The sequence below is a fragment of the Pleurodeles waltl genome, chromosome 4_1 (genome assembly GCF_031143425.1).
Source record: "Pleurodeles waltl isolate 20211129_DDA chromosome 4_1, aPleWal1.hap1.20221129, whole genome shotgun sequence".
NCBI classification, from domain to species: Eukaryota; Metazoa; Chordata; class Amphibia; order Caudata; family Salamandridae; genus Pleurodeles; species Pleurodeles waltl.
In genome coordinates this window covers 858095319-858122747 of record NC_090442.1, presented here as the reverse complement: position 1 = coordinate 858122747, position 27429 = coordinate 858095319, and the positions used below count along the sequence as shown (strand labels likewise).

The window sequence follows — 27429 nt, the reverse complement described above, 5'->3', positions numbered from 1 at the left end:
AAACCTTGGAACCTGTGTATTCAGTCTGGATGTGAATACATCACTGGGGGAGAGACCTCACCTGAGGGAAAGGCAATAAAATACCTGAGGATTAAGGTTCTGAATGCTAGAATCCTTCAGGTAACATGAGTTCCAATCTGCTTCTGAGTTGGATTGGTACGGAAGATGAACTGCTTTCTCACCTGTTCCCTCTCCAGTCCGTAGTGCCGTAATCTTTAGTGATTTCAACCTGCCTCATGATCTAGTTCCAGCTTGCTCTCTTGTTTGACCACTAAAATGTCCATCCTCAGAAAGATGCAACAAATGCTTTAGGAAGTTCATTCAGGCACCGACTTCCTCCTGTGAAGCTCTTACCACATCGAGCTCTGCAGCCCCAATGGCTGGCATTCAACTCTGCCAGGATGTTCGGTACTGGCCCAAATGTTGCCTGGCCATTCCACACCTCCATGTGGCCCAGCCACCACAGCATCTCCTTCCCAGGTTCCTCAGGCAGTGGAATGTCCTTCGTGTAGGAGAGTCTGAAGGACCTAGTAGTACAATGGGTGTGGAAGGATAGTATAAATTCATAAAAGGCAATAGAAGTCCTGGCCCATTATCCTGACAAAAATTCACCAGATATCCTTTCCACTGCAAGAAATATTTCTTAGTTCTTTATTGACCTGATCTTGTTGAGGGTTGTGCCAGAGTTCCACTCTCTTAGTGTATTGTAAATGTGAGGAAGTTCATTATGGTCTTGAGATTAGCGTGTGAATTTTTTCCGGATTGAGTCAGAAACCCAGGTCTATTAGAGGTAACAGATTCATTGGAGCTTATTGCAGCAAGGTATTTTTGTCCTGAGCCATGAAAATGAGGTAATCAAGATAAACTTTACCCTGCTGCCTCCCGCTTGCAGTGAAACTACTACCAGTTCGAGAGGCTTTGAGAAGCCCCATGGGCATAAGAGAGACAAAACAGAAGAACTTTGAATCCCATACTTTGTCTTGCCAAAAAAATTGTACAAAACGTCTGTGAGATGACAAAATAGGAACTGCCAGCTAGGTGTCATATAAGGTTGAGACAAATCATACAGTCTTCTGCCTGAGAAGATCCCTTAAAGGATGGACACCCCCCTCCCCCCCCTTGAAATGTCTGTAGACTAGCTACCCATTGAATTCCCTTACGTTGACAACCAATATTACTCCTTTTTCCTTATAACTGGTTGCCTCTGAAGTCTCTTTTGAAGAAAAGATCTTTCTATCACCCCTTGTGGCCTCCAAAGTTATCACGTCATAATTGATCCGCTTTATGATGTCCCCTGAGTCGGTCGGTCATACCACTTGAAATGGTGAACACCAAAACTCTATTTTGTACCTCTTCATGTACTGTAAGACACGTACATGAAATCTGCCAGTTGAAAAAGCATTCTGCAGTCCGATTTCCCCCATCTTCAGTAGGAAGAGTACTGAACTCTTACGTGAAGAGTTAGTTTTGTCTGACCTCATTTTGCCAGTTCGAACCCTGCTGAATTTGCTCCTTGAGGGGAAGAAGGGAATGAACCCTTATTGGTCCTGCCAGTCTACTGTTCTGGGACCCTGACCTCCATGAGTACTCTGATTAAATCCTCGGCTGGATGAACTACCCGTTGCCCCACGCATCCCACCCCACACCACACCTTTGCAGTGAAAATGTTTGAAGCAGATAGGGCCCCATTAAGCTCTGTAAAGGCCTGTACGAATTTCAAGAGGTCCTTGACGAAAGCCTCACTAAAAAGATTTACTTTGGCTTCAACCCCCACCTCTGAAGAGGCCAATTCTGCCAGCTTCTGATCAGGTCTTAGGATGATAATGCGCCTGTGCTCTGTGGACAGTGGGCAGTTTGATTTGCTTAAAATGCAGATCACTTGCTGGGCCCATCTTGAGAGGACCTCTGAGTCAACCTTTTCCCCTGATTCTTTGGCTGTTCCTGCCGTCTCCCTAATTTTAGTCGGAGGCCCTGCGATGTCTAATAATTTGTCCTAAAATTTGTCTCATGGTCCTTAATCAATTTGTCCAGAATTTCACCGCAGTGGTGTTCAATTCCGGTATGGCCCCCACTCTACTCTCCAAGGGATGGGGGTGGAGAAGTCTTTGAGACTCCACCCGTAACCGGTTTCTCACCTCCTTATCCAAAATGTTGGTGAAGTCTCTGTTTTAAGTAGTAGGAACGTTTGTGGGTGGTTTCCCACTTCAAGGAGCAAGGGTGTCCTATCATCAGGATCAAAGAGGCCATTCTACACATTGCAGTCCATGAGGGAAAGTTTTTTTTTTCCACTCATATTTGGGTTTTTCCTTGGCATGCCATGAGATGCCAGTTTTTCAATATTTTGGCTTGTGGTCCGAGTTGTCTAGTGTTTCCCCCACTCATTCTGTTTGAAGAACTAATCTTGGCAATGTCTCTGTTCGGCGACCCCACATAAGTAGGGCCAGCCGTTTTATTTCCCTGGCCATCCCAAACGGCCCACAACATCTTAAGAACTTACCGAAATAAACTGCCTTCTTTCGGAGTTCATTAGAACACAGATCCTCTATGGTGGACCTTCCTTCACACACTGAGTGAGTCATTGCAGAAACACCATCTGCGTGGGGTTGTTCTGCATCTTCTGCGGGGCTTTCATTAAGGCCTGTTGAAAAGTGGATTTTTAGTAAGGGCAGGTAAGTGCCTAACCTGAGCAATAGGTCTCTAACCTCTACTAGGTCCAGTCAGGTCTCAATAAATTAATCCTAGCTCAACCCTTGGTAGCTTGGCAACGAGCAGTTAGGCTTAACTTAGGAGGCAGGTGTGTAAAGCTTTTATCACAAAACAGTAAATAAGTAAAACACAAAAATCCAACACCAATTTATAAAAATAGATTATATTTAATTCTTTAAAATGACACCAAAACGATAAAAATCGGATAAGGGAAACTGGAGACAAGAATTTTTAAAGAATTAATCTTTTCTAGTGCATAGAAACTAAAAGCGCCACTCGGGAGATCTGGTCGCACCTCAACCGGGGCAAAGTCAGAGTTTAAGGCAAACCGTGTTAGGGACCTGCTCGGCTACAACAAGCGGGAGGCCTCGATCAAACGTTTACCTTTGGACTTACTCTTTTTCTTGAAGATTTTCTTCAGCAGATGCAGTCACCGATCCAACCTCCCTGGAGCCCTCTTCGGATACACATCGCAGGAGACCTCAATGAAGAATTCTATCTTCGGACTTATGCGATTTTTCAGGACAAATCTTTGTCCGGGCCGAAGTCGAATTTGGATCCAACGTCCCTGAAGCCCTCCTCTGATACGTGTCGTGGGAAGTACCGGTCAACTTTTTACATTTGGACTTTGTCACTTTTTTTGCGCTTTTTCTCTATGACGTCGGACAACCCTCCACAGCAAGCTGATTTAGAGTCGATGTTGTCTGATTGCCTTTCCAGGAGGCCCCGTTGAAATCCTGTAAGTCTGGTGCTCTAGAGCTTTTCAGTGGGACGAACCTGCAAGTCTGGCCGGGTCACGGTCGACGTAAGCCAGCTTGAATCACGACGTTGGGTTGGTCCCTTTATGGAGCTTTTTTCCAAAAGTTCTCCAAAATATTCTGGATCTTCTTCCAGAAGGTCTTTGAAGGTCCTTTAGGAGTCCCCAACTCACCCAACGGTTCCAGAAGCTCTGAGGTGCTCCTTGAGTGTTAGGACTCCAACTACCAAAATGCACCTGGCTCAAACTCCAGAATGACCACTGGACAGTGGTCAGTTGGTCAGTTTCTTCAGGATTTCATGCAGGGGACTCTGGTTAGCTATTTTTCACGTGTACCAAACAGGCTGTCCCTTCTTGAACCAGTTGAAGACAGGCAAAGTCCTTTTTGTGGTGACGCACAAGTATGCAGCCGGTGCAGTCTTTCAGAGTGAAATGCCCATGTGCAGGTCAGGGGTCCAGCAGGACAATCTTTCTTCTGTCATTGTTTTTTGTAGGGATCTGAGGTGTGGGTGCATCTCTGCCAAAATTAAGCTTGCTTCTGGGGTGAAAGCAGGGGGGAGCAACTGTCCAGTAGGAAGCAGGGCACCACCCTCTTTGATGACCACTTCCTGCGAAGTGTGGCAAAAATCAATCCCAGACAGCAACACTCCTTTAAAAACCAAAATGGTAGAAACTGAATTTTGGAGGTTAGGTCTGGCTGAGTCCACCCACTGGTGTGGGTAAAAATCCTTAACACACCCCTTTCCTAATCTAATCAGTAGGGTACATGGTTGCCTGGGTTTGCAGGAAATTAGGGTGGTCCTGGGCTGCTCCAAATGTCCTTCCCTCCTTTGAAGTCCAGTTTGGCTGCTCTCCCACAATCCGGTTTCCCCCTTCTGCAGAGACTGATCTCGTCACCCAGGCACATTCTCTGTCTTCAGCCCAGGCCACTTCATACCTCATCAAGGCAGCCTGGCCAGGCTGCCAGAGGTTGGCTAATTCAGAGAAGGGCAGTACAGAGCTGAAGTTGTCAACTTTCAGGCAGAGTTCTAAAACTCTTTCCCTCAACTAGTCATATTAAATTCAACAATTGAACGTTGTTGGATTTAGTATAACAATCATTTTGATACCAAACTTGAAATACCTAGCTCCTCTTGGGAATTGATTAATTAAAATAAAGTCTCCCCATTTTAGCCTATGAGGCCCATTCTCTACTGTTAGAAATGGGGTCTTTGGTTGGCAGTCAGGTTACCCCCTGTCCAAGCAAGGACCCTCACTCTAGTCAGGGTAAGTCACACACAATCCAAATTATCCTGTGCCCACCCTCTGGTAGCTTGGCACTGAGCAGTCAGGCTTAACTTAGAAAGCAATGTGTAAAATATGTGTGCAATAAATAATGCAATAACACAGTAGAACACCACAGCAATACACCACACAGTGTTTAGAAAAATATTTAATATTTATCTGATAAGTTGCAGGTCAAAACAATTAAGATGCAATAAGTATATGTTGAAATATCACTGTAAAAATGATATAAAGTGTCTTTAGTCTCTAAAAAGCAACAAATGTCTCTTTCAAGCACAAAGTACCTGGGTTGCGTTCAAAATATCTGCAAGGAACCGCAGAGGAGGAGATGCGTGGAAAACAGGGAGTAGTGCATCGATTTCTCAGGCCGCACACGGCGATGCTTTGTGTATTTTCCACGCAGGGAAGGCTTTGCATCGATTTCTGGTGCTCAGACTTGGGTCCTCTTCGGGTTGCGGGGTTTTCGGACGTCCCAGGGACGATGCGTTGAAATCCAGCACTCGCAGGACGAAGTCACAGGGGCTGCGTCAATCCGGTGGGAGTTGCTTGGAAATTTCCACCGCATGGCAGGCGCTGCATCGGTTCCTTTCAGGAAGTCGGGCTGGGTTGTTCCGGCTCGGCTTTGCGTCTATCCAGTGGGCTGTGCGTCAAATTTCCGGTCGCTACGCTGGTGCTGCGTCGATCTTCTCCTTGCGAAGTCAGGCTGCGTTGTTCCAGTTTAGCATGCAGTGAATTTTTCACTGCAATGCAGTCTGTGCATCGTTTTCTGCAGGATGCGCGTCGTTTTGCACTGCACAAGGAGGTGTTCTTAGAAGGAATGAAGTCTTTTTGGTCCTGAGACTTCAGGGAACAGGAGGCAAGCTCTATCTAAGCCCTTGGAGAGCACTTCTTAGCACAGCCAGAGAGCAGCAAGGCAGCAGGGCAACAGCAAGGCAGCAGTCCTTCTCAGAAAGCAGTCAGGTGAGTCCTTTAGGCAGCCAGGCAGTTCTTCTTGGCAGGTTGCAGGTTCTGGTTCAGGATTTCTTCTCCAGGAAGTGTCCTGATGAAGTAGTGTCTACCTCAGAAGTGTCTGAATTGGTAGGGGCACAGGCCCTGTTTAAATACCCAAATGTGCCTTTGAAGTGGGGGAGACTTCAAAGAGTGACTTAGAAGTGCACAAGGTCCCCTTTCAGTACCATCCGGTCTGCCAGGGTCCCAGTTGGAGGTGTGGCAGTCCTTTGTGTGAGGGCAGGCTACTGTCCTTTGACATGTAAGTGTCTGGCCCTCCACCCTCCCAGCCCAGACCCATTCAGTATGCAGATGTATGCAAGTGTGGCTGAGCATCCAGTGTTTGGGGTTTGTCTGAGTGAATGCACGAAGGAGCTGTCAACTGAACCTAGCCAGACATGGATTGTAAGGCACAGAAGGGTTTAAGTGCACAGAAATGCTCACTTTCTAAAAGTGACACTTCTAAAACAGTAATATTAAATCCAACTCCACCATTCAGCAGGATTTTGTATTACCATTCTGGCCATACTAAATATGACCTTCCTACTCCTTTCAGATCAGCAGCTACCACTCAAACAGTATGAGGGTAGCCCTAATGTTAGCCTATGAAAGGAGCAGGCCTCAAAGCAGTGCAAAACGATTTTAGGAGTTTTACACTGCCAGGACATGGACACTACACAAGTACATGTCCTGCCTTTTGTCTACACAGCACCCTGGCCTAGGGGTTACCTAGGGCCTACCTTAGGGGTGACTTATATGTAGGAAAAGGGGAGTTTTAGGCTTGGCAAGTACTTTTAAATGCCAAGTCGAATTGGCAGTGAAACTGCACACACAGGCCTTGCAATAGCAGGTCTGAGACATGGTTAAGGGGCTACTTAAGTGGGTGGCACAAGCAGTACTGCAGGCCCACTAGTAGCATTTAATCTACAGGCCCTGGGCACATATAGTGCACTGTACTAGGGACTTATAGGTAAATTAAATAAGCCAATTGGGTATGATCCAATGTCATCATGTTTTAAGGAGAGAGCACACGCACTTTAGCACTGGTAAAGTGCACTGAGTCCTAAAGCCAGCAAAAATGAGGTCAGAAAAAGAGAAGGAGGAAGACAAAAAGGTTGGGAGTGACCCTGCAGAATGGCCATTTCCAACAACTACAGTGAGGGGAAAAACAAATTTGGCTATTTTTACTCACCAGGGTTTATAAAACACTTTATAAGGTCTCTGCTTATTGGGATATAGCACCCAGCCCTAGGGGCTCTTAGGGCACACCGTAGGGGTAACTTAAATGTAAAAGTAAGGTAGTATAAGACTTTGGAAGTACTTTTAATTCCAAAGTCGAATTTACAATTAACTTTCATTTAAAAGCAGCCAGCAAGACAGGCCTGCCTTTAAAATGACACTGGGCACCTCAGCAGTGCACTTATGGTTGCACTACCAGTGCTGTGGTCCCTAAACCTACACGCCCTACCACTGCTGGGGTCTCTAAACCTACATGTCCTACCATTTACTAGGGACGTATTGGTAGGTTTATACTGCCAATTATAATTAGCCTAATTTGCAAAGTCCTTTTAATCAGAGCACAGGCCCTTGGGACTGTTTAGCAGTGCCCAGAGCACCATCAGAGTCAGAAAAACACCAGCAAAAGGTGAAAAATGGAGGCACAAAGTTAGGGGGCTTCTGCAATCAGCCCAGTTTTTTCACAAGGCCACTTCCACTGATCTTTAGACAGACATACCCAGCATAATGGCAAAATCCAGCTCTATGCCATGACACTCTTCGACATGGGCTGTCTGATATAGCCTTGGTCCTCGGCCATTATGTCAGTCTTGAGGAGATCAGGAGAATATATAATTAACCTGTAATCATGGGCCAAACCTAACTAATCCCTAGAGGATTATCTGGGATTTCTTCACCCTATTTTAAAATACACTCTGCGGGTTTGCTGGCATGCACCAGAATGCCAGTGGTGCAAAACAGTGGCACGGATGACGCTTTGATGTATCTGTGCCAACCAGAATATTATGTTCCTATCATATTGGCTACCTAATCAGAGTTTGAGAGTATCAGACCTCAGTGTGAATCGGGCAATGTCCAAATTATTTCCGTTTGGTGCTCTGGGGAAGGTCACTCTACAGGGACTCCTGAAAGTGGGTCTCCTGTAGGTAACTTCTTGCATTAGTTACCTTGGAATTAAAATGACATAGGATGTTGAGTCGTTCACTACCCTAAATATAGACCGGGCGCAAGAAGGCCTGAAACCTTAAAAAAAAGTTTGGAATACTCTCCTGTTGTCCCTGATCAGTAAGCTAGCTTTGGTCAAGATGATTATATTACCTCACTGTTTATCTTTCGGGGTTCTATGTATGTCACACCTAGGAAGGCTTATTGTTGAATAAGTTAAACTGATTGTAGAATTGCTACGGGTCACCGGGAAGAAGCAGGTGGGCCTGGCCCCAATCAGATAGACTTTGGAAAAGGGGGGGATTGGAGTTACCATGCTTGGAGGTCCATTTTCTGGCTGCCCAGTTGCAACATGCAGTGCACTGGCTGAAAGTGGGAGGATGGTGGGGGGGCAACTTGGAGAAACAGTTGTTGGAGGGTACATATGGGGAGGTATTCCTGTCTGGGATCATAATGATGGGAGCAGGTGTCTCTCTCTCTGTGGCGTATGTGGTTGGACAGATGTACTGGATATAGAATTGGGTAGTCCGGGGAGTGCTCCCTCACGCACCATATGCACCAGAAATGTGTATCTGTACTTTATGCCTTTTTAGCAAAGATCATACAAATAATATTCATTGATAAGTGGTGGGCCGGAAGTGTGATACCCTCAGATACCTATATTTCAATGATATCCCAATGATAAATTTGTCAAACTAGCTGAAGCAATAGAGACCTTTACCTTGGGACTGGGCATTTTTTGCAATTTGCTACGATTGCGCTACAGTTAGGGGAATTTGACCAACATTCCTGGAGGAACCTCCGGAGTCACAGGAGTTAGTTACTCTGCTTAATATGGCTGGTGGAAGGAAGTTGTTTCCTCATGTTTACAGTGCTCTGCAGGATGACATTCTGAGGCACACCCTGAAGATACAGGATAGATAGCAGGAGGCTGAGGGAGACCCTTTAACAGATAAGGAAAGTGGGTGAAAAGATCCTACGCTAACTCAGTTCATATTAATACAGTACATTGTTGTACACCAGTTGTACTTGTCTCCTAAATCACTACATGCTATTTACCCACGGCAGGTGTCCTCCATTCCACATTTTTTAACAGCCGGAGCACATTTTCTACACATTGTCTGGGGGTGCCCAATCATTGACAATTACCGACAGGAAGTGGTTACTGGGCTAAATAGAGCCATGGAATAGACCACCACTATAGAGATCAGACCGTGCTCCCTTGGTCTGGTTCTGGCCAAAAAGAAAAGAAAAAAACTTTGTTGGAAAGTCATACTACTGGGGTTGCTGCTAGCCAAGCGTAGGTTGGCAATCCAGTGGATCTCCCCTAACCTGCCCCTGTTGGATGACTGGCTGAAAGACATGGCAGAGCAGGTTGTGGCAGAAGAAAGTCCTATGCGGAAAGTCTGCATAAACAATAAGTTGGCATATGATTTGTAGGCGTGAGCAGCGATGCTCTCTGACTTGCTCAATCCACCCGATGTGAGGCCACCGTGAAGGTTGTACATGACCAAGCTGTATTGTAAAGGTACAATAGTTACAACACCCCTTCAGGTGTGAGTTGGGTGGTTGAAAATGAGGAAGGAGTCTGGAAGAGCAGGAGCTTTTGAAAGTATATTACATGCATGCTCTCTCTCTAGCTAGATTTGGATATCATCAAATGACATGTTGTTTCTTGTTCCATACTAATGTTAAAGTGGAGCCATGGAGGCAGGAGGTGGTATTTCTTATTGCGGTACGAAAATGTTGTAAATCTGATACCAATTATAACAAATGTCAATAAAGAATGTATACAAAAAAACAATGCTGCAGGACTGTCTCCTGCGTCTTACCATCGCATAATCCTTTCTCCACTTCCAAAAAGGAGTCAGCACTTGAAAATCAGTGATAGCAAGGTGATTTAATCCTAATATCACACCATTGTTCCACGTAACAATCATCTACCCATTTTTGTCTGCCAAAAGCCTTTCTCAAGACAGTTGATGCCTTATTGTGAAACCAGTATATACTATTGTGATACAAACCATGTTTGTTAAAAATACAACCCATACTGCCTACAGATATATCCATAATCTCGCAATTATGTCTTCCTACCTAAAAAAAACATTGCTTTCAATTTACAAATGTTTCTACATAAATCCAAAATCTCAAAGTATCGCAGTTAATAGACCTAAATAAAATACAGAATTTACTTCACTCTGCAGCTCGTTTGATGTGCCAAAAGAAACCAGGCATGTCTTTTAAGTCAAATCAAATCTTGTCCCACAGACCCTGCACAATTCAATAGCTATTTTGTCTGGCAGAATAAATAAGGATTTATAGAATTTTCTGTGTAAAACAAAGTTTCTCTCAACTTGCCCCAGTGTTCATCAATACAAATAATTACTAAGTAAGCTTAGAATAACAAAGATTGTGTGATTAGTTGTGCTGACAAGGTTGGCAATGTTGTATTATGGCCCTTAAAAATGTATATTGATGGAGCATACAAACAGCCTGGAGATAAAAACTGCTATGAAAAGATAGAAAAACATACTTAAGTGTGAAACAAGAATATACAGTCAAATGTCAAATTTGATTTATCGCCCCAGTTGGCTAATCATGGGTGCTTATCTCAGGATCTGAGTTCCTTCCATTAATTGCTTCAGCAATCTTGAAATCCATCAATCTTGTCTACAATTACCATGATACCTAAAACAAAGAATCAAAACATGAAATCAATTTCTCACTGATACCGTAATACAATCGAGCGAGATAATTGCTTTTGTTAAAACAATCCTAGTTCTTAATGAACATGCTCTAATCCTCTGGAGTGTTTTATTCCTAGCTACTTCATACACAACCTTTTCACGACTGTTCCTTTTTGCATGCAAAATCTCTCCATAAGGAAGCCATTCCTTTAGACAGGGGTGTGGAATTTATTAAAATATCTACTTGTCCAGGGGACAGGTTGCTTCTGAAATCTACTTGTCCTGTAAAAAGATCGACTTGTCCCTTTGGTGCCATGTAGTGTGGCAACAAATTATGGCAGCAATCCCATTATGTAAGTGCTCTGATAATAGCCTCTCTGATTATGCCAGGGCTACTACCATAGTAGGGCTTGAATACTTGCAGTTTCAATCCCTACTGCCGCAATTTCCTTATTTTGCCACCTTTCTGCAGATCTGCCTACTGGGGCTGGAGGAAGCAGTAAGCAATAGTTCCAGGGCTGGAATGCCTTTGAGTCTGCAAACCTGCTAACCTGCATGTTTTAAAGATTTTTACCAGCTTCTCTCTAATATTTTCCCATAATAAGAAAGGTCGGACATTTACTCCTGACAATGGCAGAATTAGAACTTCTTCCAGGGTTGGGAAGAAAGTGGCTGGAGGGAAAATGAACTTGCAAATGCTCAATCGATTTTTACATGAGCAAATCTACACATCGTATTTACCCATGCTAAAATACAGTTCACAAATATTTTATGGGGGTACGAAATATACCATGGGTGCACTTTTGTGACTTTCTTTAAGAATTTGGGGTCACATGTAGGTAGGTTCAGATTTGCGACCTGCAAATTGCGAGTCGCAAATCCGAATGTAGGATGGTGTCCCTGACACCATCTGTGATTTGCAAGGGCTTCGCAAATGCCCACCTCATAAATAATCATGAGGTGGGTCGCAATTTGCGACCCCCTCGCGAATGGCGGCCCCTCACAGGGATAGTGGCCTGCTGGAGACAGCAGACCACCATGTCTGTGATTGCTTTTCAACAAAGCAGTTTTTTTTTTTTGGTTTTTTTTTTGTAATGCAGCCCGTTTTCCTTAAAGGAAAACGAGATGCATAACAAAAATGAAACGTTTTCGTTTAATATTTTCAGAGCAGGCAGTGGTCCGCAGGACCACTGCCTGCTCTGAAAAAATGTTTACAGTGACATTCACAATGGGGAAGGGGTCCCATGGGGATCCCTTCCCTTTTGCGAAAGTGTTAGCACCCATTTGAAATGGGTGCAAACCGCGATTGGTTTGCGCCCGCGTTTGCGGTCACAAAACAATCCTACATTGCACTGCGAGTCGCAATTAGGAAGGGAACACCCCTTACTAATTGCGAGTCGCAAACCTGTTTTGCGATTCGGTAACCAGGTTACTGAATCGCAAAACTGGGTTTGTGCATCGCAATGTGCTTTTTGCACGTCGCAAACCGCGAAAGTCGCTGTTTGCGACATGCAAAAAGCTACCTACATGTGGGTCTTGGTCCCATAAATTAGGTCTGGTGTTAACAAAGACATTTTGTTTTTATTAAACTTCTATTTCTCTCTCTTTCAGCTGGCTTTACTGTGAGTGATCTCATTCTGCTCTTCCACAAGGAGCATATTGCCACACAAAGTAGTTTTGTTCAGTGTCAGGAACTACAGTGGCAATCAGTTACGTAACGAAACTGGAGGGTGCCCCTTTGCAAAGAACATGGAGGAGCCCCCTCTCCAGACTCACGCAGGGCAGGTGCTGTGCTGAAGGGGCCCCCTGGAGGGCGGCTGCAGGGCCTTTGTTATGCCGCTGGTGGCAACGTGTGCTTTTAGAGTTCAAAAACGTTTTGGCGGGGTTTTGCCAGTGTTTGTTACAATGTTGAGGGCCTGGTAGCTCCCACAACAATAAAGTGTTACAAAAGCCATGTCAAAACAAGACACGCATTGATGGAACTAAGACTTATAAAAATATGTCAGATCAGTTGGCTTTGTCAGTGTTTGTTTATTTTCATGCTTCCCATAATCGTGTTGAAAATGGTTACACTGATTTTCCATTAGAAATATTTTTGGGAAATACTAGCATGCATCAACACATTTTACTAAATGATGCTTCATTTGCATCCAATCAGAGAGCATTCTGGGAGCATTATACTTAGCCTCATAGCCTAAACTTTTCAAACATGTGTATATACGTTTTTGTTTTTTTTGTACTGGAACCAACGTCAGTAGTGAAGTGTGACCTTAAAACATTTATTTACAGCACTCACCCTAATAATGAAGGTTTCCAAATAATGAACCATAAATACAAGTTCGAACAGCATTATCATTTGGAAACACATTACCTCAACTGCAGAGAGTTCCACTCTCTGTAAACAGGCAGCCAAAGGGTTTGTGCTGCAGGGGGTTGGGCCTACTTGTCCCAAGGACAAAGTAAACATAAAAACTTGTTGCCCTTGACCCCAAACAAGATGTCCGGGCGTCGGGCGATAGGAATTCCACATCCCTGTTTAGAGCAATAGGATGGAAACTGCCCACATGTAGCAGGCTGTTTCCAGCTTTAGATTTTATTTACATACTTGTACATATTTTATTGTTATTGATCATTATTTGTACATCTAGAAAGACCTTGATTGTTCACTATCCTTATTAGTGAAATAAAGATTTAAGTAGTCACAATTTTCTCAGCTGTGGACGTGGAGCCCTTCGGACGAATAAACCGGTCATCTGTGTACCTGAGCCACAATACAATATGGCAGGACCAATGGTCCATGTCTGTGCTATGGTTCATGTGTTCCTACCACCAGCTCGTATGCAGATGTGCAAAGCCGGGGGTGAGACAGGTGCCATAGCTGTCCCTCACTTCAGTTTGAATATGTAAATGCTCACCTGTAGACAAAATCTCATTTCTAAGAGCATTTCAGTATGGTGGTAAAACTTCAATGGATACGATACTAAATAGTGGGTTATAGCTTGTCCCCACAATTCATAAGAATAAGACTAACACCTGTGCCTTAGGATTTTCAGCCTTCAGAAGCGAATGCTCATCATTGCTTAGTAAATCTCGTTTACTCCTGATAATGAGTTTCTTGTGATAACTCACTATAACTGTCAAGTATTCAGTTTCTTATATCTTTTCAATGCATGCCTCATCCAATAGCCTCTTCTAAATACATGTCTTTTGACTGCACCACAATGTTGCCACCCTTATCTGAGGCTTTTATGACACAATTATTTTTGTCATGTTGGGACAGGAAAGTCCTGTGCATGGTAATGGACATGCAGCCCTGCCCTGAGTGCCCACCTGTACTGCTGTCTGGAACCCGAATGCTGATTTCTTTTGTAATAGGCAAATCCTGACATGCATGTGCGCTCCAACATAGTCATGTCTCAGATTGCAGTTTTGTTGGACTGAGAGGGGTGCCCAAAGTGCAACTCTCATAATGGTGGAAAGCTATTGCCTTCACCAGGTGATAAGCAGCACAAGCACGGTGGTGGCAGCATGCCTTTTAGTGATCAATAGAGGAGAACATATCCTTCTTAACCCATCACTGCAGTAAGGGTACCTTGGACTGCTCAGACCACACTAACCCACAGAGTCAAGTGCTAAATAGTTACTTGGCCCAGTTGCTCAAAATCTATAATAAGATGGGGCCTGGACATCAGGAGAACAAGGCCTCAACACCCACATTGGTACCTGTAACCCTGCTTGCCTTATTCCGCTCTGAAAGGGCTTCTTACAGAGAGAGATAATCTTAATCTCTCTATGATATTCTTTACTGCCGTTACCTCATCTTGCTCTCTTGTTAGCACAGTTGATATTCAATTTTTAAAGTCATTAATCACACAGTCTGAAAATACATCAATAGCATCATGTGGTAACTTTTGAAATACATTTTGTTGAGGTCTGAAAGAGCCTCCTGATTCTTGACTGACATCTAGATGTAATGTTTCAAATACTTGTTGTTTATCATAAGAGTCAGCAATAGCTCAGAGTTTTGTTCAATGTTGAGTTAAGTGCTGTAGGAAAGTACCATCTTGCCTGGCATGTTACCCCCATTTTCACTGTATGTATGTGTATATGTATGTTTTAGCCCCTGTGTTACTGGGATCCTGCTAGGCAGGACCCCAGTGCTCATAGTATGTGCCCTGTATGTGTTCCCTGTGTGGTGCCTAACTGTATCACTGAGGCTCTGCTAACCAGAACCTCAGTGTTAATGCCCTCTCTGCTTTCTAAATTTGTCACTGCAGGCTACTGACTAAATTTACCAATTCTCATTGGCACACTGGTACACCCATATAATTCCCTTGTATATGGTGCATAGGTACCCAGGGTATTGGGGTTCCAGGAGATCCCTATGGGCTGCAGCATTTCTTTTGCCACCCATAGGGAGCTCAGACAATTCTTACACAGGCCAGCCACTGCAGCCTGAGTGAAATAACGTCCACGTTATTTCACAGCCATTTTTCACTGCACATAAGTAACTTATAAGTCACCTATATGTCTAACCCTCACTTGGTGAAGGATGGGTGCAAAGTTACTTAGTGTGTGGGCACCCTGGCACTAGCCAAGGTGCCCCCACGTTGTTCATGGCAAATTCCCCGGACTTTGTGATTGCGGGGACACCATTACACGCGTGCACTATACATAGGACACTACCTATGTATAGCGTTACAATGTTAACTCCGAACATGGCCATGTAACGTGTCTAAGATCATGGAATTGTCACCCCAATACCATTCTGGAATTGGGGTGTCAATTCCATGATCCCCCGGGTCTCTAGCGCAGAACCCGGGTGCTGCCAAACTGCCTTTCTGGGGTTTCCACTGCAGCTGCTGCTGCCAACCCCTCAGACAGTTTTCTGCCCTCCTGGGGTCCAGGCAGCCCTGGCCCAGGAAGGCAGAACAAAGAATTTCCTCTGAGAGAGGGTGTTACACCCTCTCCCTTTGGAAATAGGTGTGAAGGACTGGGGAGGAGTAGCCTCCCCCAGCCTCTGTAAATGCTTTGATGGGCACAGATGGTGCCCATCTCTGCATAAGCCAGTCTACACCGGTTCAGAGATCCCCCAGCCCTGCTCTGGCGTGAAACTGGACAAAGTAAAGGGGAGTGACCACTCCCCTGACCAGTACCTCCCAGGGGAGGTGCCCAGAGGTCCTCCAGTGTGTCCCAGACCTCTGCCATCTTGGAAACAGAGGTGTTGGGGGCACACTGGACTGCCCCGAGTGGCCAGTGCCAGCAGGTGACGTCAGAGACCCCCCTCTGATAGGCTCTTAACTTTCTTGGTAGCCAATCCTCCTTTCTTGGTAGCCGAACCTCCTTTTCTGGCTATTTAGGGTCTCTCCTCTGGTATATTCCTCAGATAACTAATGCAAGAGCTCACCAGAGTTCCTCTGCACCTCTCTCTTCGACTTTTGCCAAGGATCGACCGCTAATTGCTCCAGGACGCCTGCAAAACCGAAACAAAGTAGCAAGACGACTACCAGCAACATTGTATCGCCTCATCCTGCCGGCTTTCTTGACTGTTTCCTGGTGTTGCGTGCTCTGGGGGTCACCTGCCTTCACCTTGCACTGGAAGCCAAGAAGAAATCTCCTGTGGGTCGACAGAATCTTCCCCCTGCTAACGCAGGCACCAAAAGACTGCATCACGGTCCTCTGGGTCCTCTCTCAGGCTGACGAGCGTGGTCCCTGGAACACAGGAACTCCTCCAAGTGACTCCCACAGTCCAGTGATCCTTCAGTCCAAGTTTGGTGGAGGTAAGTCCTTGCCTCCCCACGATAGACTGCAGACCTGTGTACTGTGTTATTTGCAGCTGCTCTGGCTCCTGTGCACTTCTCCAGGATTTCCTTTATGCACAGCCTAGCCTGGGTCCCCAGCACTCCGTCCTGCAGTGCTCAACCCTCTGAGTTGGCCTCCGATGTCGTGGGACCCTCCTTTGTGACTTTGAGCCAGCTCCGGTTCACAAATCTTGCCTGTGCGGGTACTTCTTCAGGTGCTGCCTGCTTCTGTGGGGGCTCTCTGAGTTGCTTAGCACCCCCTCTGCCACCTCCTCCTCCAAGGGACGACATCCTGGTCCTTCCTGGTCCCCAGCAGCACCCAAAAACCTCTACCGTGACCCTTGCAGCTGGCAAGGCTTGTTTGCGGTATTTTTGCGTGGGAACACTGCTGCAACCTTCATCGCGACGTGGGACATCTTCCATCCAAAGGAGAAGTTCCTAGTCCTCTTAGTTGCCTCTTTCATCCGGAGGCAGCCTCCTTGCACCTTCATCCGGGGTTTCCTGGGCTCTTACCCCCCCAGGACACTATTGCGACTCTTGGACTTGGTCCCCTTGCCTTGCAGGTCCTCAGGTCCAGGAATCCGTCTTCAGTGCTTTGCTGGTGTTTGTTGTTCTTGCAGAATCCCCCTATCACAACTATTGTGTCCTTTTGGGGGTAGTAGGTGTGCTTTACTCCTACGTTTCAGGGTCTTGGTGTGGGGTATCTTGGACACCCTGACTGTTTTCTTATAGTCCCAGCGACCCTCTACAAGCTCCCATAGGTCTCGGGTCCATTCGTGATTCGCCTTCCACTTTTGGAGTATATGGTTTGTGTTGTCCCTAGACCTATGTTCACCTATTGCAACCTATTGTAATTCTACACTGTTTGCATTGCTTTTCTGACTCTTACTTACCTGTTTTGGGTTTGTGTACATATAACTTGTGTATATTACTTACCTTCTTACTGCGGGTACTCACTGAGATACTTGTGGCATATTGTCATAAAAATAAAGTACCTTTATTTTTAGTAACTCTGAGTATTGTGTTTTCTTATGATATTGTGCATATGATAGAAGTGGTATAGTAGGAGCTTTGCATGTCTCCTAGTTCAGCCTAAGCTGCTGGCAAAGCAGCTTAGGCTGAACTAGGAGACATGCAAGCTCCTACTATACCACTTCTATCATATGCAGCCTAAGCTGCTAGAAACACCTCTATTCTACTAATAAGGGATAACTGGACCTGGCAAAGGGTGTAAGTACCTACCACAGGGTACCCACCATAAGCCAGGCCAGCTTCCTACAAGTGCCCAATAAATCTCACCTATTTGGAGATTTACAAATCTCGTACAGGTAGGTGGGGGTTGTGTGTTCATACCTTTGTCTTTTTTCACCTAAAAAATAAATAAAACAATTTTAGGACATTATAAACTCCGATATACCTAGTCTTGTCTGCAAATAGTTTAATGAGGTTTCAGGCCAGTTTAACGAACAATTATCTGTAGCAGAACTACAGATCTTGTTCCTTGGACTATTAGTCAAGCTAATTTCCATTTTTTTTCATCGCTGCTGTTTGTTGTTCCTTCTTCTCTTTGCTGCATTCTCCTCCATTTTATTTTATTGTTCCTTCCACCCCTTCTGTTGCATCTCCTCCACCTTTATATTTTATTTGGCCTATCCTTGGTCCCTGATAAACCATACTGCCATCTGTAATACATAGATACTTGTTAGTGACTCTTTAACTTACCACTTCTGAGCTTATATCCAAGCTCAGATCAGTTGTGTGATTTGTATTTTAATATACTCTGTCAATGTTAGATTTTATGCCTGATAAGTATATTTGTCCCTGTTAATAGTCTCTCCTACCCCTTGAATATTTTGAGATTTTGTTTCCATTTTGATGTTAAAATTTGTTCAGCCTCTTTTATTCCCATTTTAAAATGTCACTGTCCCCTTGTTTATCAATCTCATCATTGAGTGCCTTAATTTGTTCAAAAGCTCACCCTTGTCCCTACTTACATATTCCACGAATAGCTCGATTATCTTTATGGACACTTGTGTATTGCACTTGGCCCATTCTCTCAGCGTTTGTAGGTTACAGTTCTCACTACTAAGTGTAATCATTATTCTGAGTTCTCTGGTACCCCACCCACTTTGATATAGCATTATAGGGAGGTGCTTTGCCACCATTTTGAGAGTTCATTACAGGATAGTTTCTCATGTTTAAAGAACAGCTGCTTTAATGCTTGGGATTGCCTTGGATTCATTTGTCCTGTTACTTGTTGTGTTTTCAAGTACACAGCTAAACAGATTTGATGCTAACTCTTCTCTTGATCATCCACTATGTTCTGTACTTTGGGAACACCAAAATTATATTATGCTTATGTCAAAGTGTGCCTCCTCCTACTAAATCTGATTACTCTCCAGGCATGCTTGTTGCAATAACTATGGCACTCAGTACATGATCCTCAACGCCCATTTCACATCAAGTATATGAGGGGGCTTTGTCGAACTGGATTGGATTTACAGCCCCAAAGTGCCAAAATGCCCAAAAGCACATAACTGGAGGCGGTGCTCAGCCTATCCAAGGTTCACCCTTCTCTGTATTAACAATACGCAATCCTTCCTACAAATATGAAAAGGGTACTGCCACACTCCCAATAAGTGCAAAACTGTTTCTCACCAACAAGAAGCTGAACGTGTTTTGGCTACCATATAGCCTTGGTCACTATTTGCTGAGAGTAGTGTTTATTATTGATTTATTCATATTTTTTTATTAATTACTGGAAAAACGAAAGGTTACAGGGACATTATAGTGAGACTAACATTTGAAAAGCACAAAACCATAGAAATTCAGCAGTTATAGTTACCTCACCCAACTACAGCTTACTCTCCCCGCAATGCACTGCTTATGATCTCACATGTTAAATCACTCATGACATGGTCAGTGACATTACTGAAGGCATCTCAAATTACATCACTGATGACATCGCTGATGACATCATCCAGTGAGGGTTGTGTAAACGTTTGAGAATTAAACATTTATAATAATGTTACTGCATCATTAAAATTACTATTTGTTTATTACGAGTAATAAGTGTTAATTATTGTAACATATATTTTCTCTATGGCTCTTTGACTGTATCACCATTTCAGTGGATTTCTAAGTGGCTCTATGGGTTTGAGGCTGGGTTTGTGAGTGCTTCTGTGTATTACTGTGTGCGAGTGACTATAGGTCTGAATGAGTGTATGAGGTTATTTTTTTTTTTTTTTTAGGTGTGAGAGTGTCTCTCGTATGGATGGGTCATTAGAGCTGTGGTTGGTTGTATGGGTGTGTTTTAAGGATGCTTGAATGGATGTGCAAGTTGTATATACAGGGAGTGCAGAATTATTAGGCAAGTTGTATTTTTGAGGATTAATTTTATTATTGAACAACAACCATGTTCTCAATGAACCCAAAAAACTCATTAATATCAAAGCTGAATATTTTTGGAAGTAGTTTTTAGTTTGTTTTTAGTTTTAGCTATGTTAGGGGGATATCTGTGTGTGCAGGTGACTATCACTGTGCATAATTATTAGGCAACTTAACAAAAAAAAATATATACCCATTTCAATTATTTATTATTACCAGTGAAACCAATATAACATCTCAACATTCACAAATATACATTTCTGACATTCAAAAACAAAACAAAAACAAATCAGTGACCAATATAGCCACCTTTCTTTGCAAGGACACTCAAAAGCCTGCCATCCATGGATTCTGTCAGTGTTTTGATCTGTTCACCATCAACATTGCGTGCAGCAGCAACCACAGCCTCCCAGACACTGATCAGAGAGGTGTACTGTTTTCCCTCCTTGTAAATCTCACATTTGATGATGGACCACAGGTTCTCAATGGGGTTCAGATCAGGTGAACAAGGAGGCCATGTCATTAGATTTCCTTCTTTTATATCCTTTCTTGCCAGCCACGCTGTGGAGTACTTGGACGCGTGTGATGGAGCATTGTCCTGCATGAAAATCATGTTTTTCTTGAAGGATGCAGACTTCTTCCTGTACCACTGCTTGAAGAAGGTGTCTTCCAGGAACTGGCAGTAGGACTGGGAGTTGAGCTTGACTCCATCCTCAACCCGAAAAGGCCCCACAAGCTCATCTTTGATGATACCAGCCCAAACCAGTACTCCACCTCCACCTTGCTGGCGTCTGAGTCGGACTGGAGCTCTCTGCCCTTTACCAATCCAGCCACGGGCCCATCCATCTGGCCCATCAAGACTCGCTCTCATTTCATCAGTCCATAAAACCTTAGAAAAATCAGTCTTGAGATATTTCTTGGCCCAGTCTTGACGTTTCTGCTTGTGTGTCTTGTTCAGTGGTGGTCGTCTTTCAGCCTTTCTTACCTTGGCCATGTCTCTGAGTATTGCACACCTTGTGCTTTTGGGCACTCCAGTGATGTTGCAGCTCTGAAATATGGCCAAACTGGTGGCAAGTGGCATCGTGGCAGCTGCACGCTTGACTTTTCTCAGTTCATGGGCAGTTATTTTGCGCCTTGGTTTTTCCACACGCTTCTTGCGACCCTGTTGACTATTTTGAATGAAACGCTTGATTGTTCGATGATCACGCTTCAGAAGCTTTGCAATTTTAAGAGTGCTGCATCCCTCTGCAAGATATCTCACTATTTTTGACTTTTCTGAGCCTGTCAAGTCCTTCTTTTGACCCATTTTGCCAAAGGAAAGGAAGTTGCCTAATAATTATGCACACCTGATATAGGGTGTTGATGTCATTAGACCACACCCCTTCTCATTACAGAGATGCACATCACCTAATATGCTTAATTGGTAGTAGGCTTTCGAGCCTATACAGCTTGGAGTAAGACAACATGCATAAAGAGGATGATGTGGTCAAAATACTCATTTGCCTAATAATTCTGCACTCCCTGTATGAGTGGTCGAGTGGGTGTGTAAGTAGCTGTATCTGTGCGTGAGGGGATGTTAGAGTTTCTGTCGGTGTGTGAGTGGATGTGTAAGTATTTGTATGAGTCTAAGTGTGTATGTGTGTTAGTGCATTTGTGAGTGGCTCTATTGGTGTGTGAGTGGTTCAGTGAGTGGTTGTATTGGAGTGTGTAAGTGGGTGTGTGAGTAGTATTATGGGTCTGGTAATGGGTGTTTGAGTGCTTCTGCGAGTAGATAAGTGGGTATGTGTTAGTGGCTTTGTGGGTAGTTGTATGGGTCTGTGAGTGAGTGCTTATAAAGGTAAGTGTGTGTGTTAGTAGTTCTGTGTATGTGAGTGGGTGTGTGAGATTCCGTCGGTGCAAGTGATTTTATAGGAGTGTGATCGGGTGTGTCAGTGCGTGTGTGGTTGTCAGTGCGTGTGTGAGTGGTGATATAGATGATTCATCAGTGATGTCATCAGTGATATTATTTGAGAAGTCATCAGTGATCTCACCAACCATGTCATGAGTTATGTAATATGTGAGGTCATAAGCAGTGCGTAGGGTGGCATAATTTATAGTTAGGTGAGGTAACTATAACTGCAGAATTTCTATGGTTTTGTATGTTTTAAGCCTAACTATAAGATCCATGTAACCTTTTGTGGGTTTTTTAAATGTTATCTCCTAACTATAACATCCATGTAACCTATGTTTTTTCAGTGAATTTCTAAGGTCACATGAATTGTATTTTCCTAACTATAATGTCCATGTAACCTTTGGGTTTTTTTCAGTGAATTTCTGTAGTTTTTTTAAATGCCCTGCACCCCGGCCCCCACTGGCTACCAACTAAACAGCACAAAGAAAAAGCAATAAGAAGGAACTCAAAAATGTGCAAAAAGGAAAAATTAAAGTAGTGAAAACTAGGGAAAAGGAAACATACGGTACACAAAAATTGAAAGAAAAAGCCTGGACAGATAGTGAAAGCAAGGAGAGAGGGCACACAAATACAGGGGGAAAAAACAAATATAAATCGGTAAAAAAAAGAGGGAAAAGCAAGAAAAATGCCTGCAGAATAAATGGAGGGGAGCTTGGAGAAATCAGTGAAAACAGGGGGAAAGCAAAGACAGGCGACAGTAATGGGGGGGGGGGGGCAAGTAGAAAGCTATTAAGACAAGGGCAAAACAGAGAAGGCACTCAAAAGATGGATAGGAAACCAAAGTGAAAGCAGTGAAAATGAGGAAAGGCAAGAAGGTGGCACACAAAAAAGAATGGGAAAACCAAGGAGAAAACAGTGAGAGCGAATGGGGGAAGTCACAAAAGAAAAGGGAAAAAATAAGGAGAAATCAGAGAAAATGTGAAATTAATGAAGAAAAAGCAGTTAAAAAAAATATAACAAAAGCTAGGAATAAAACAGTCAGAACATAAAGGTAAATATATAATGTGTTCGTTTAAAAAAAATCAAAAAAAGTTTTTAAAAATAAAAAAAATTCAGACCCCTCGGTTCTTCTGCAGAACTGCAAACATAGACTTGGCCGTACTCTATGGTTTTTGTTTCGATCACGTGATCGGAATGTATCAGTGAATTTAGGTTCACGGGTTCGATAAATATTAAAAAAATATTTTAACTATATAGGTGCCTCTCTTTTGAATAATAGCATGAGTGTGAAAATATTTGGCGCCTTTGCGAATCTGCGGACCGGATTTGCAGAGTCTCTTGATGCCAGAAAGAAAGTATGTTTTCATTGGTTAGTGTTTAACCACACCTGTTTTTCAATAAAGCCACTCCCAGCATATTTCTATGCTCTACTCCAGTGGTTGCTCTTCAAAGTTGAGAAGGCTAAAGGAGTGCCCACCTAAATCAGAAGATCTACAGATGATCCCGGATGAAGAAAAACACGCATCTGATGAGAAGAAATAAAGTGAAATGCAGCAATTCTTCACAATCCCCTCAGGGGAAAAGAAAGAATGTGCCAGATTCATGCAGTGCATCACCACAGTTAGATTTCCCCATCGTGAACTCTCCGTCAACCCCAGCATACAGACACATGGTCTGTTAGGCTCTGAGATCCAGCCTTGAAGTTTAATGACTGACAGTTCACAGGTGGCATAACCCTTAGCTGGCAGCCAAACACACAAACAGTAGAACTTAGATTCATTCATTCATTCATTTGCACTTGTAGAGTGCATGGCTACCCACAGGCGTGACAGCGCTAAGTACGCAACTAGCTGACCAAGGCATTAATGATGAAAGCAGCCAAACAACCATGTTTTCAGGAGGTTGCGAAAAGGAAGTTCCAAGTTGGTTGTCCATAGGGGAGGGGGTAAGGAGTTCCATAGCTTGGCAACATTATATGGAAAAGAACAACCTCAACTTTTCACTTTTTTGATGAAGGGGACCACTACAAGTGGAGAATTAGTAGACCGCAGATTTCTGGTAGGGGTATACAGAGAAATCTGGGATTGGTTAATCGAAGGGTCATTGTCCAGAAATGCCCTATGCGCTATACAGGTGGATTTAAATGTAACCCTTTGGGCCACGGGAAGCCAATGGAGGGACAGGAGTGCTTGCTGGGCTGACTCTTGTCTAGGAATGTTATGGAGCAACCATGCCTCCAAATTCTGTACGACCTGCAATTTCCTTACTTCCAATTTTGGGGCTCCTCAATACAAGGAATTCCTGTAGTCCATGCAAGATTGTATCAAATATCCTGGACTACGGTTCTCTGAGAAAGTGGAGGGAGCAGATTAATTTTCCTAAGAGTCCTAAGGATGCCATAACAATGTTGCAGTTAATTTTTAGCCTGAATTTCCATGGTTAATACTTTGTCTAGCCAAAAGCCTAGACTTTTTATAACCACCTTGGGAGAGGGAGGAGTGCCTGAGATGCTAGGCCATGGCAGGCTCAACTGAGGGTGCGGGGATTTCCCCAGAATCATTAGTTCCATCTTCACTCTGTTCAATTTCAGTGCGGAGTTGTTCATCCAATTGGATACGGCCTCTAGACAGGGGCCTAAGACCATGGAGCAGGGATCCTACTTATGAGAAATGGCAAAAACCAATTGCGGATCATCTGCATATGAGATCCGAAATGACTGAACGATGTTGGTCAGAGGACACGTATATACATTGAACAGTATAGAACTTAGGGCCAGATGTAGCAAAGGGTTTTCCCCATTCTGTGTCAGTGGGAAAATGTGTTTGTACATATGGCCCTTAATGAGGAGTCCTGAGGGACTCAACTGTTAAATGAAAAAATGTCACAGGTCCAGCACCCCCCAAAAACCTCCAAGGTCCTATTACTAAGAAAAGATTGGAGCCAGGTAAGGACATGGCCCGCAACTGCCACGTTGCAGATTCACTCAATAAGAATGTCATGACTAATTATATAAAATGCTGCACCGAGATCGAGGAGGACGATGGCAACCGATTCTCCTCAAACCAGTAGCATTTTAGTTTTCTTGACCACTGCCAGGAGTGCAGTTTCTGTCCCATGTTTAGGTCTCAACCCAGTGTGGGTGAGATGGAGAACATTGTGAGCCTATAGATATTCTGAGAGGTGCTTCATTAACATGACTATCCAGTACTTTGCTTAAGCTAGGCAACAGGGAAATGGACCTGTAATTCCCTGGGTGAAGGAGATCAAGATTAGTTTCTTCAAGGAAGGCCATTATCATGGCATGTTTCAAGGCTGTGGGGAGAATTCCTTTGGCTAAGCAAATATTCAAGATGCCAAGTAGGGTCGGTAGGATCTCATCAAAAACTTCAGCTAGGATAAACGAAGGGGCAGGATCCTGAGGGGAACCTGACTTAACTTTATTGAAACGTCATGTCAGGAAACGTCCTGAGGACAGTGTCACGGACCAGTTGGCCATTACTGTGAACTATGGGGTTAGTTTCAAATTGGATGGAAAGTAACGTAAATAACACCAATTTGTTTCTGGAAAGACCTTGCAATATCATTGCAACTGGATGATCATGATTCAGGGGTTGGAGAGTTAGAGGGTGGATTTAAGTTTTAACAATCCAAGGTGCATTCAGGGCCATTTTTATTTTCCCATCATAATATGTTCTCTTTACAGATTTGATATCACAGTGGTATTTTCTGATGATCTCCCTATATTTTGATTTGCCTATTTCTGAGTAGTCATTCCCGAGAATCTCTCTGCTTTCTTACAGAGTTGTCGTAAAGTCCTGAGGTGAGAGTACTAAGGAGTTGATTTAGGCTTAGTGTATCTGGTTTGAGTTTTTATAGAAATTACTAGGACCAAGGATTGATTAATCCAATGCGAGGACTCGCTATAAGCCAGATTGTGGTCTTTGTTGAGTTTAGGTCTAGTTGTAGTAAGGGTCTGTATCCATGAGAGAAAATATTGAGTTTAGACTACCAATGACCTTGTGGTACACCTGGAAGGAGGACGCGGGCAAGAGAGATTAATAGTGAAGAGAATCATAAAATGGTCGGACCAAGTGATTAGAAATGGGTCCTGGGTTTTTAACATAACATCATTAGAGAAAACCATGTCAAGCAAATGCCCTTTTTCATGCGTAGGGCCCAAGACAAGTCAGATGAGTTGAATTGCTGAGATATCCTGCAAGATCAGATTTCCCAGATAGGCAAGAACACTACAATGGTCTCCAGAGATAAGCTTCAATAAAGCACACATGGCCAGAGGGGCACATGCATTCTCAAAACACCCTAAAGTTTGATGCCACAAATAGTTAGGTACACTTAGCTCATCAGGACAGAGCACACACAGCACACACTTTGACCACACACCCCTCAGGCCGGAGATCGCTGGCCCACATTGTGTCCATGCCAGGTTGAGACCCACCTGCATTCCCTATCTGAAATTTGTAACAATGACTCTGTGACAACTGTTTGCATTTTTTTGTTTTATTGCACCTAGAGAAATGTATAAAACTTGCTTCAGTTTGATGAACCATGAGGCAGTCCTCAGACTGCCTCTCATGGTACATCGGTTCTGTAACTGCTCTCCCGGTCGGAATGTTTAATTAAACAAACCTTTTCCTGTTTTGCCAGACTCCTCTTGTCTCTTGTTTTTTTTTTTTTTTTGTTTAAGGTAAATTCTCATTCCAGCAACTGCCTTACATGGCCTAGGTACCCTGGCTACCATATACTATGGACTGATAAAAAAGTCAGGCCTTGCCAAGTGGGCATATCCAATTTTACATAACTTTGGTATAAGTAAAAGCACTGAGGTTTGGTTATCAGGCCGTGGTGCACTCTGAGTCAAAAACCAGCAGCATCAGTCAAAAAATGTGGGGGTGAACATGCAAAAACAGGGTGGTTCTAAACATGACAACCTCTCCCTCTAATGCGCCTAAGGCAGGAGACAACGCACAGCAAGTGTCTGAGTGTTGCTTTTCAAAAGAAGGGGCCTGTGTTCCTTCCAAAACCAACCACAATCTAAATCTTTAAAAGACATAATTGTAAGGTTTCTTGTGAAGTGCAAACTGCGACCACAAGCCACGTCTGAGACTACCTCTAGCCAAATAAAAACAGAGGGATTACACTGAAATTTGACAGGTTTTCTACACAAGAACGTTGTTGCTTTAAAAACATTGACAGTATTGTTTCTGTTCCATCTCAGGCTAGTTTTAAGTAATGGTAAGATGCCATAGTTTCTTTTTGAAAGCTGGAATCGTGATGTGTCGTTAATAACTTTTTTTGTGTTAACATGATTCTTAATTAGACAATTAAGTCTGCAACTTTTCTTTACTGCGCTGATCTTTTCTGATGCTTGGACTGGTTTTTGTTTTTAGTCTTTTGGATAGCCCTTGATATACAAATCTGTGTTGATTTATTAAAGAAATTAACGAATGTACAAATTGCTTGTTAGCTCTCCATGAATTGGGGTGTGGGGGGGGGGGGCTGATCATGGGCGAGACCTTGTTGTAGGGTGGTCATCTGCCATAACAGAACTATTTTAGCCATGCATGAGTGTTCCAAGTAGTGCTGATAGGCTGCCAGCCCTGTTAGAATGAATATAAAGTCTGATTTTGTAACAAAAGAATTCAAATCATGCATAGTGACCTATACATGATTGTTAATGAGTTGCTAAATTCTGTTGGCTAATCCAGTTTATTTGCTTTTTTTTTTTTT

General features: G+C 43.6%; 1 protein-coding gene across 2 annotated transcripts in view; it reads left to right on the top strand.

The window, feature by feature from the left end:
* RLIG1 (RNA 5'-phosphate and 3'-OH ligase 1) overlaps positions 1–27429 on the top strand; it is a 204438-nt gene that overhangs the window by 118504 nt on the left and 58505 nt on the right. The window lies entirely within an intron of this gene.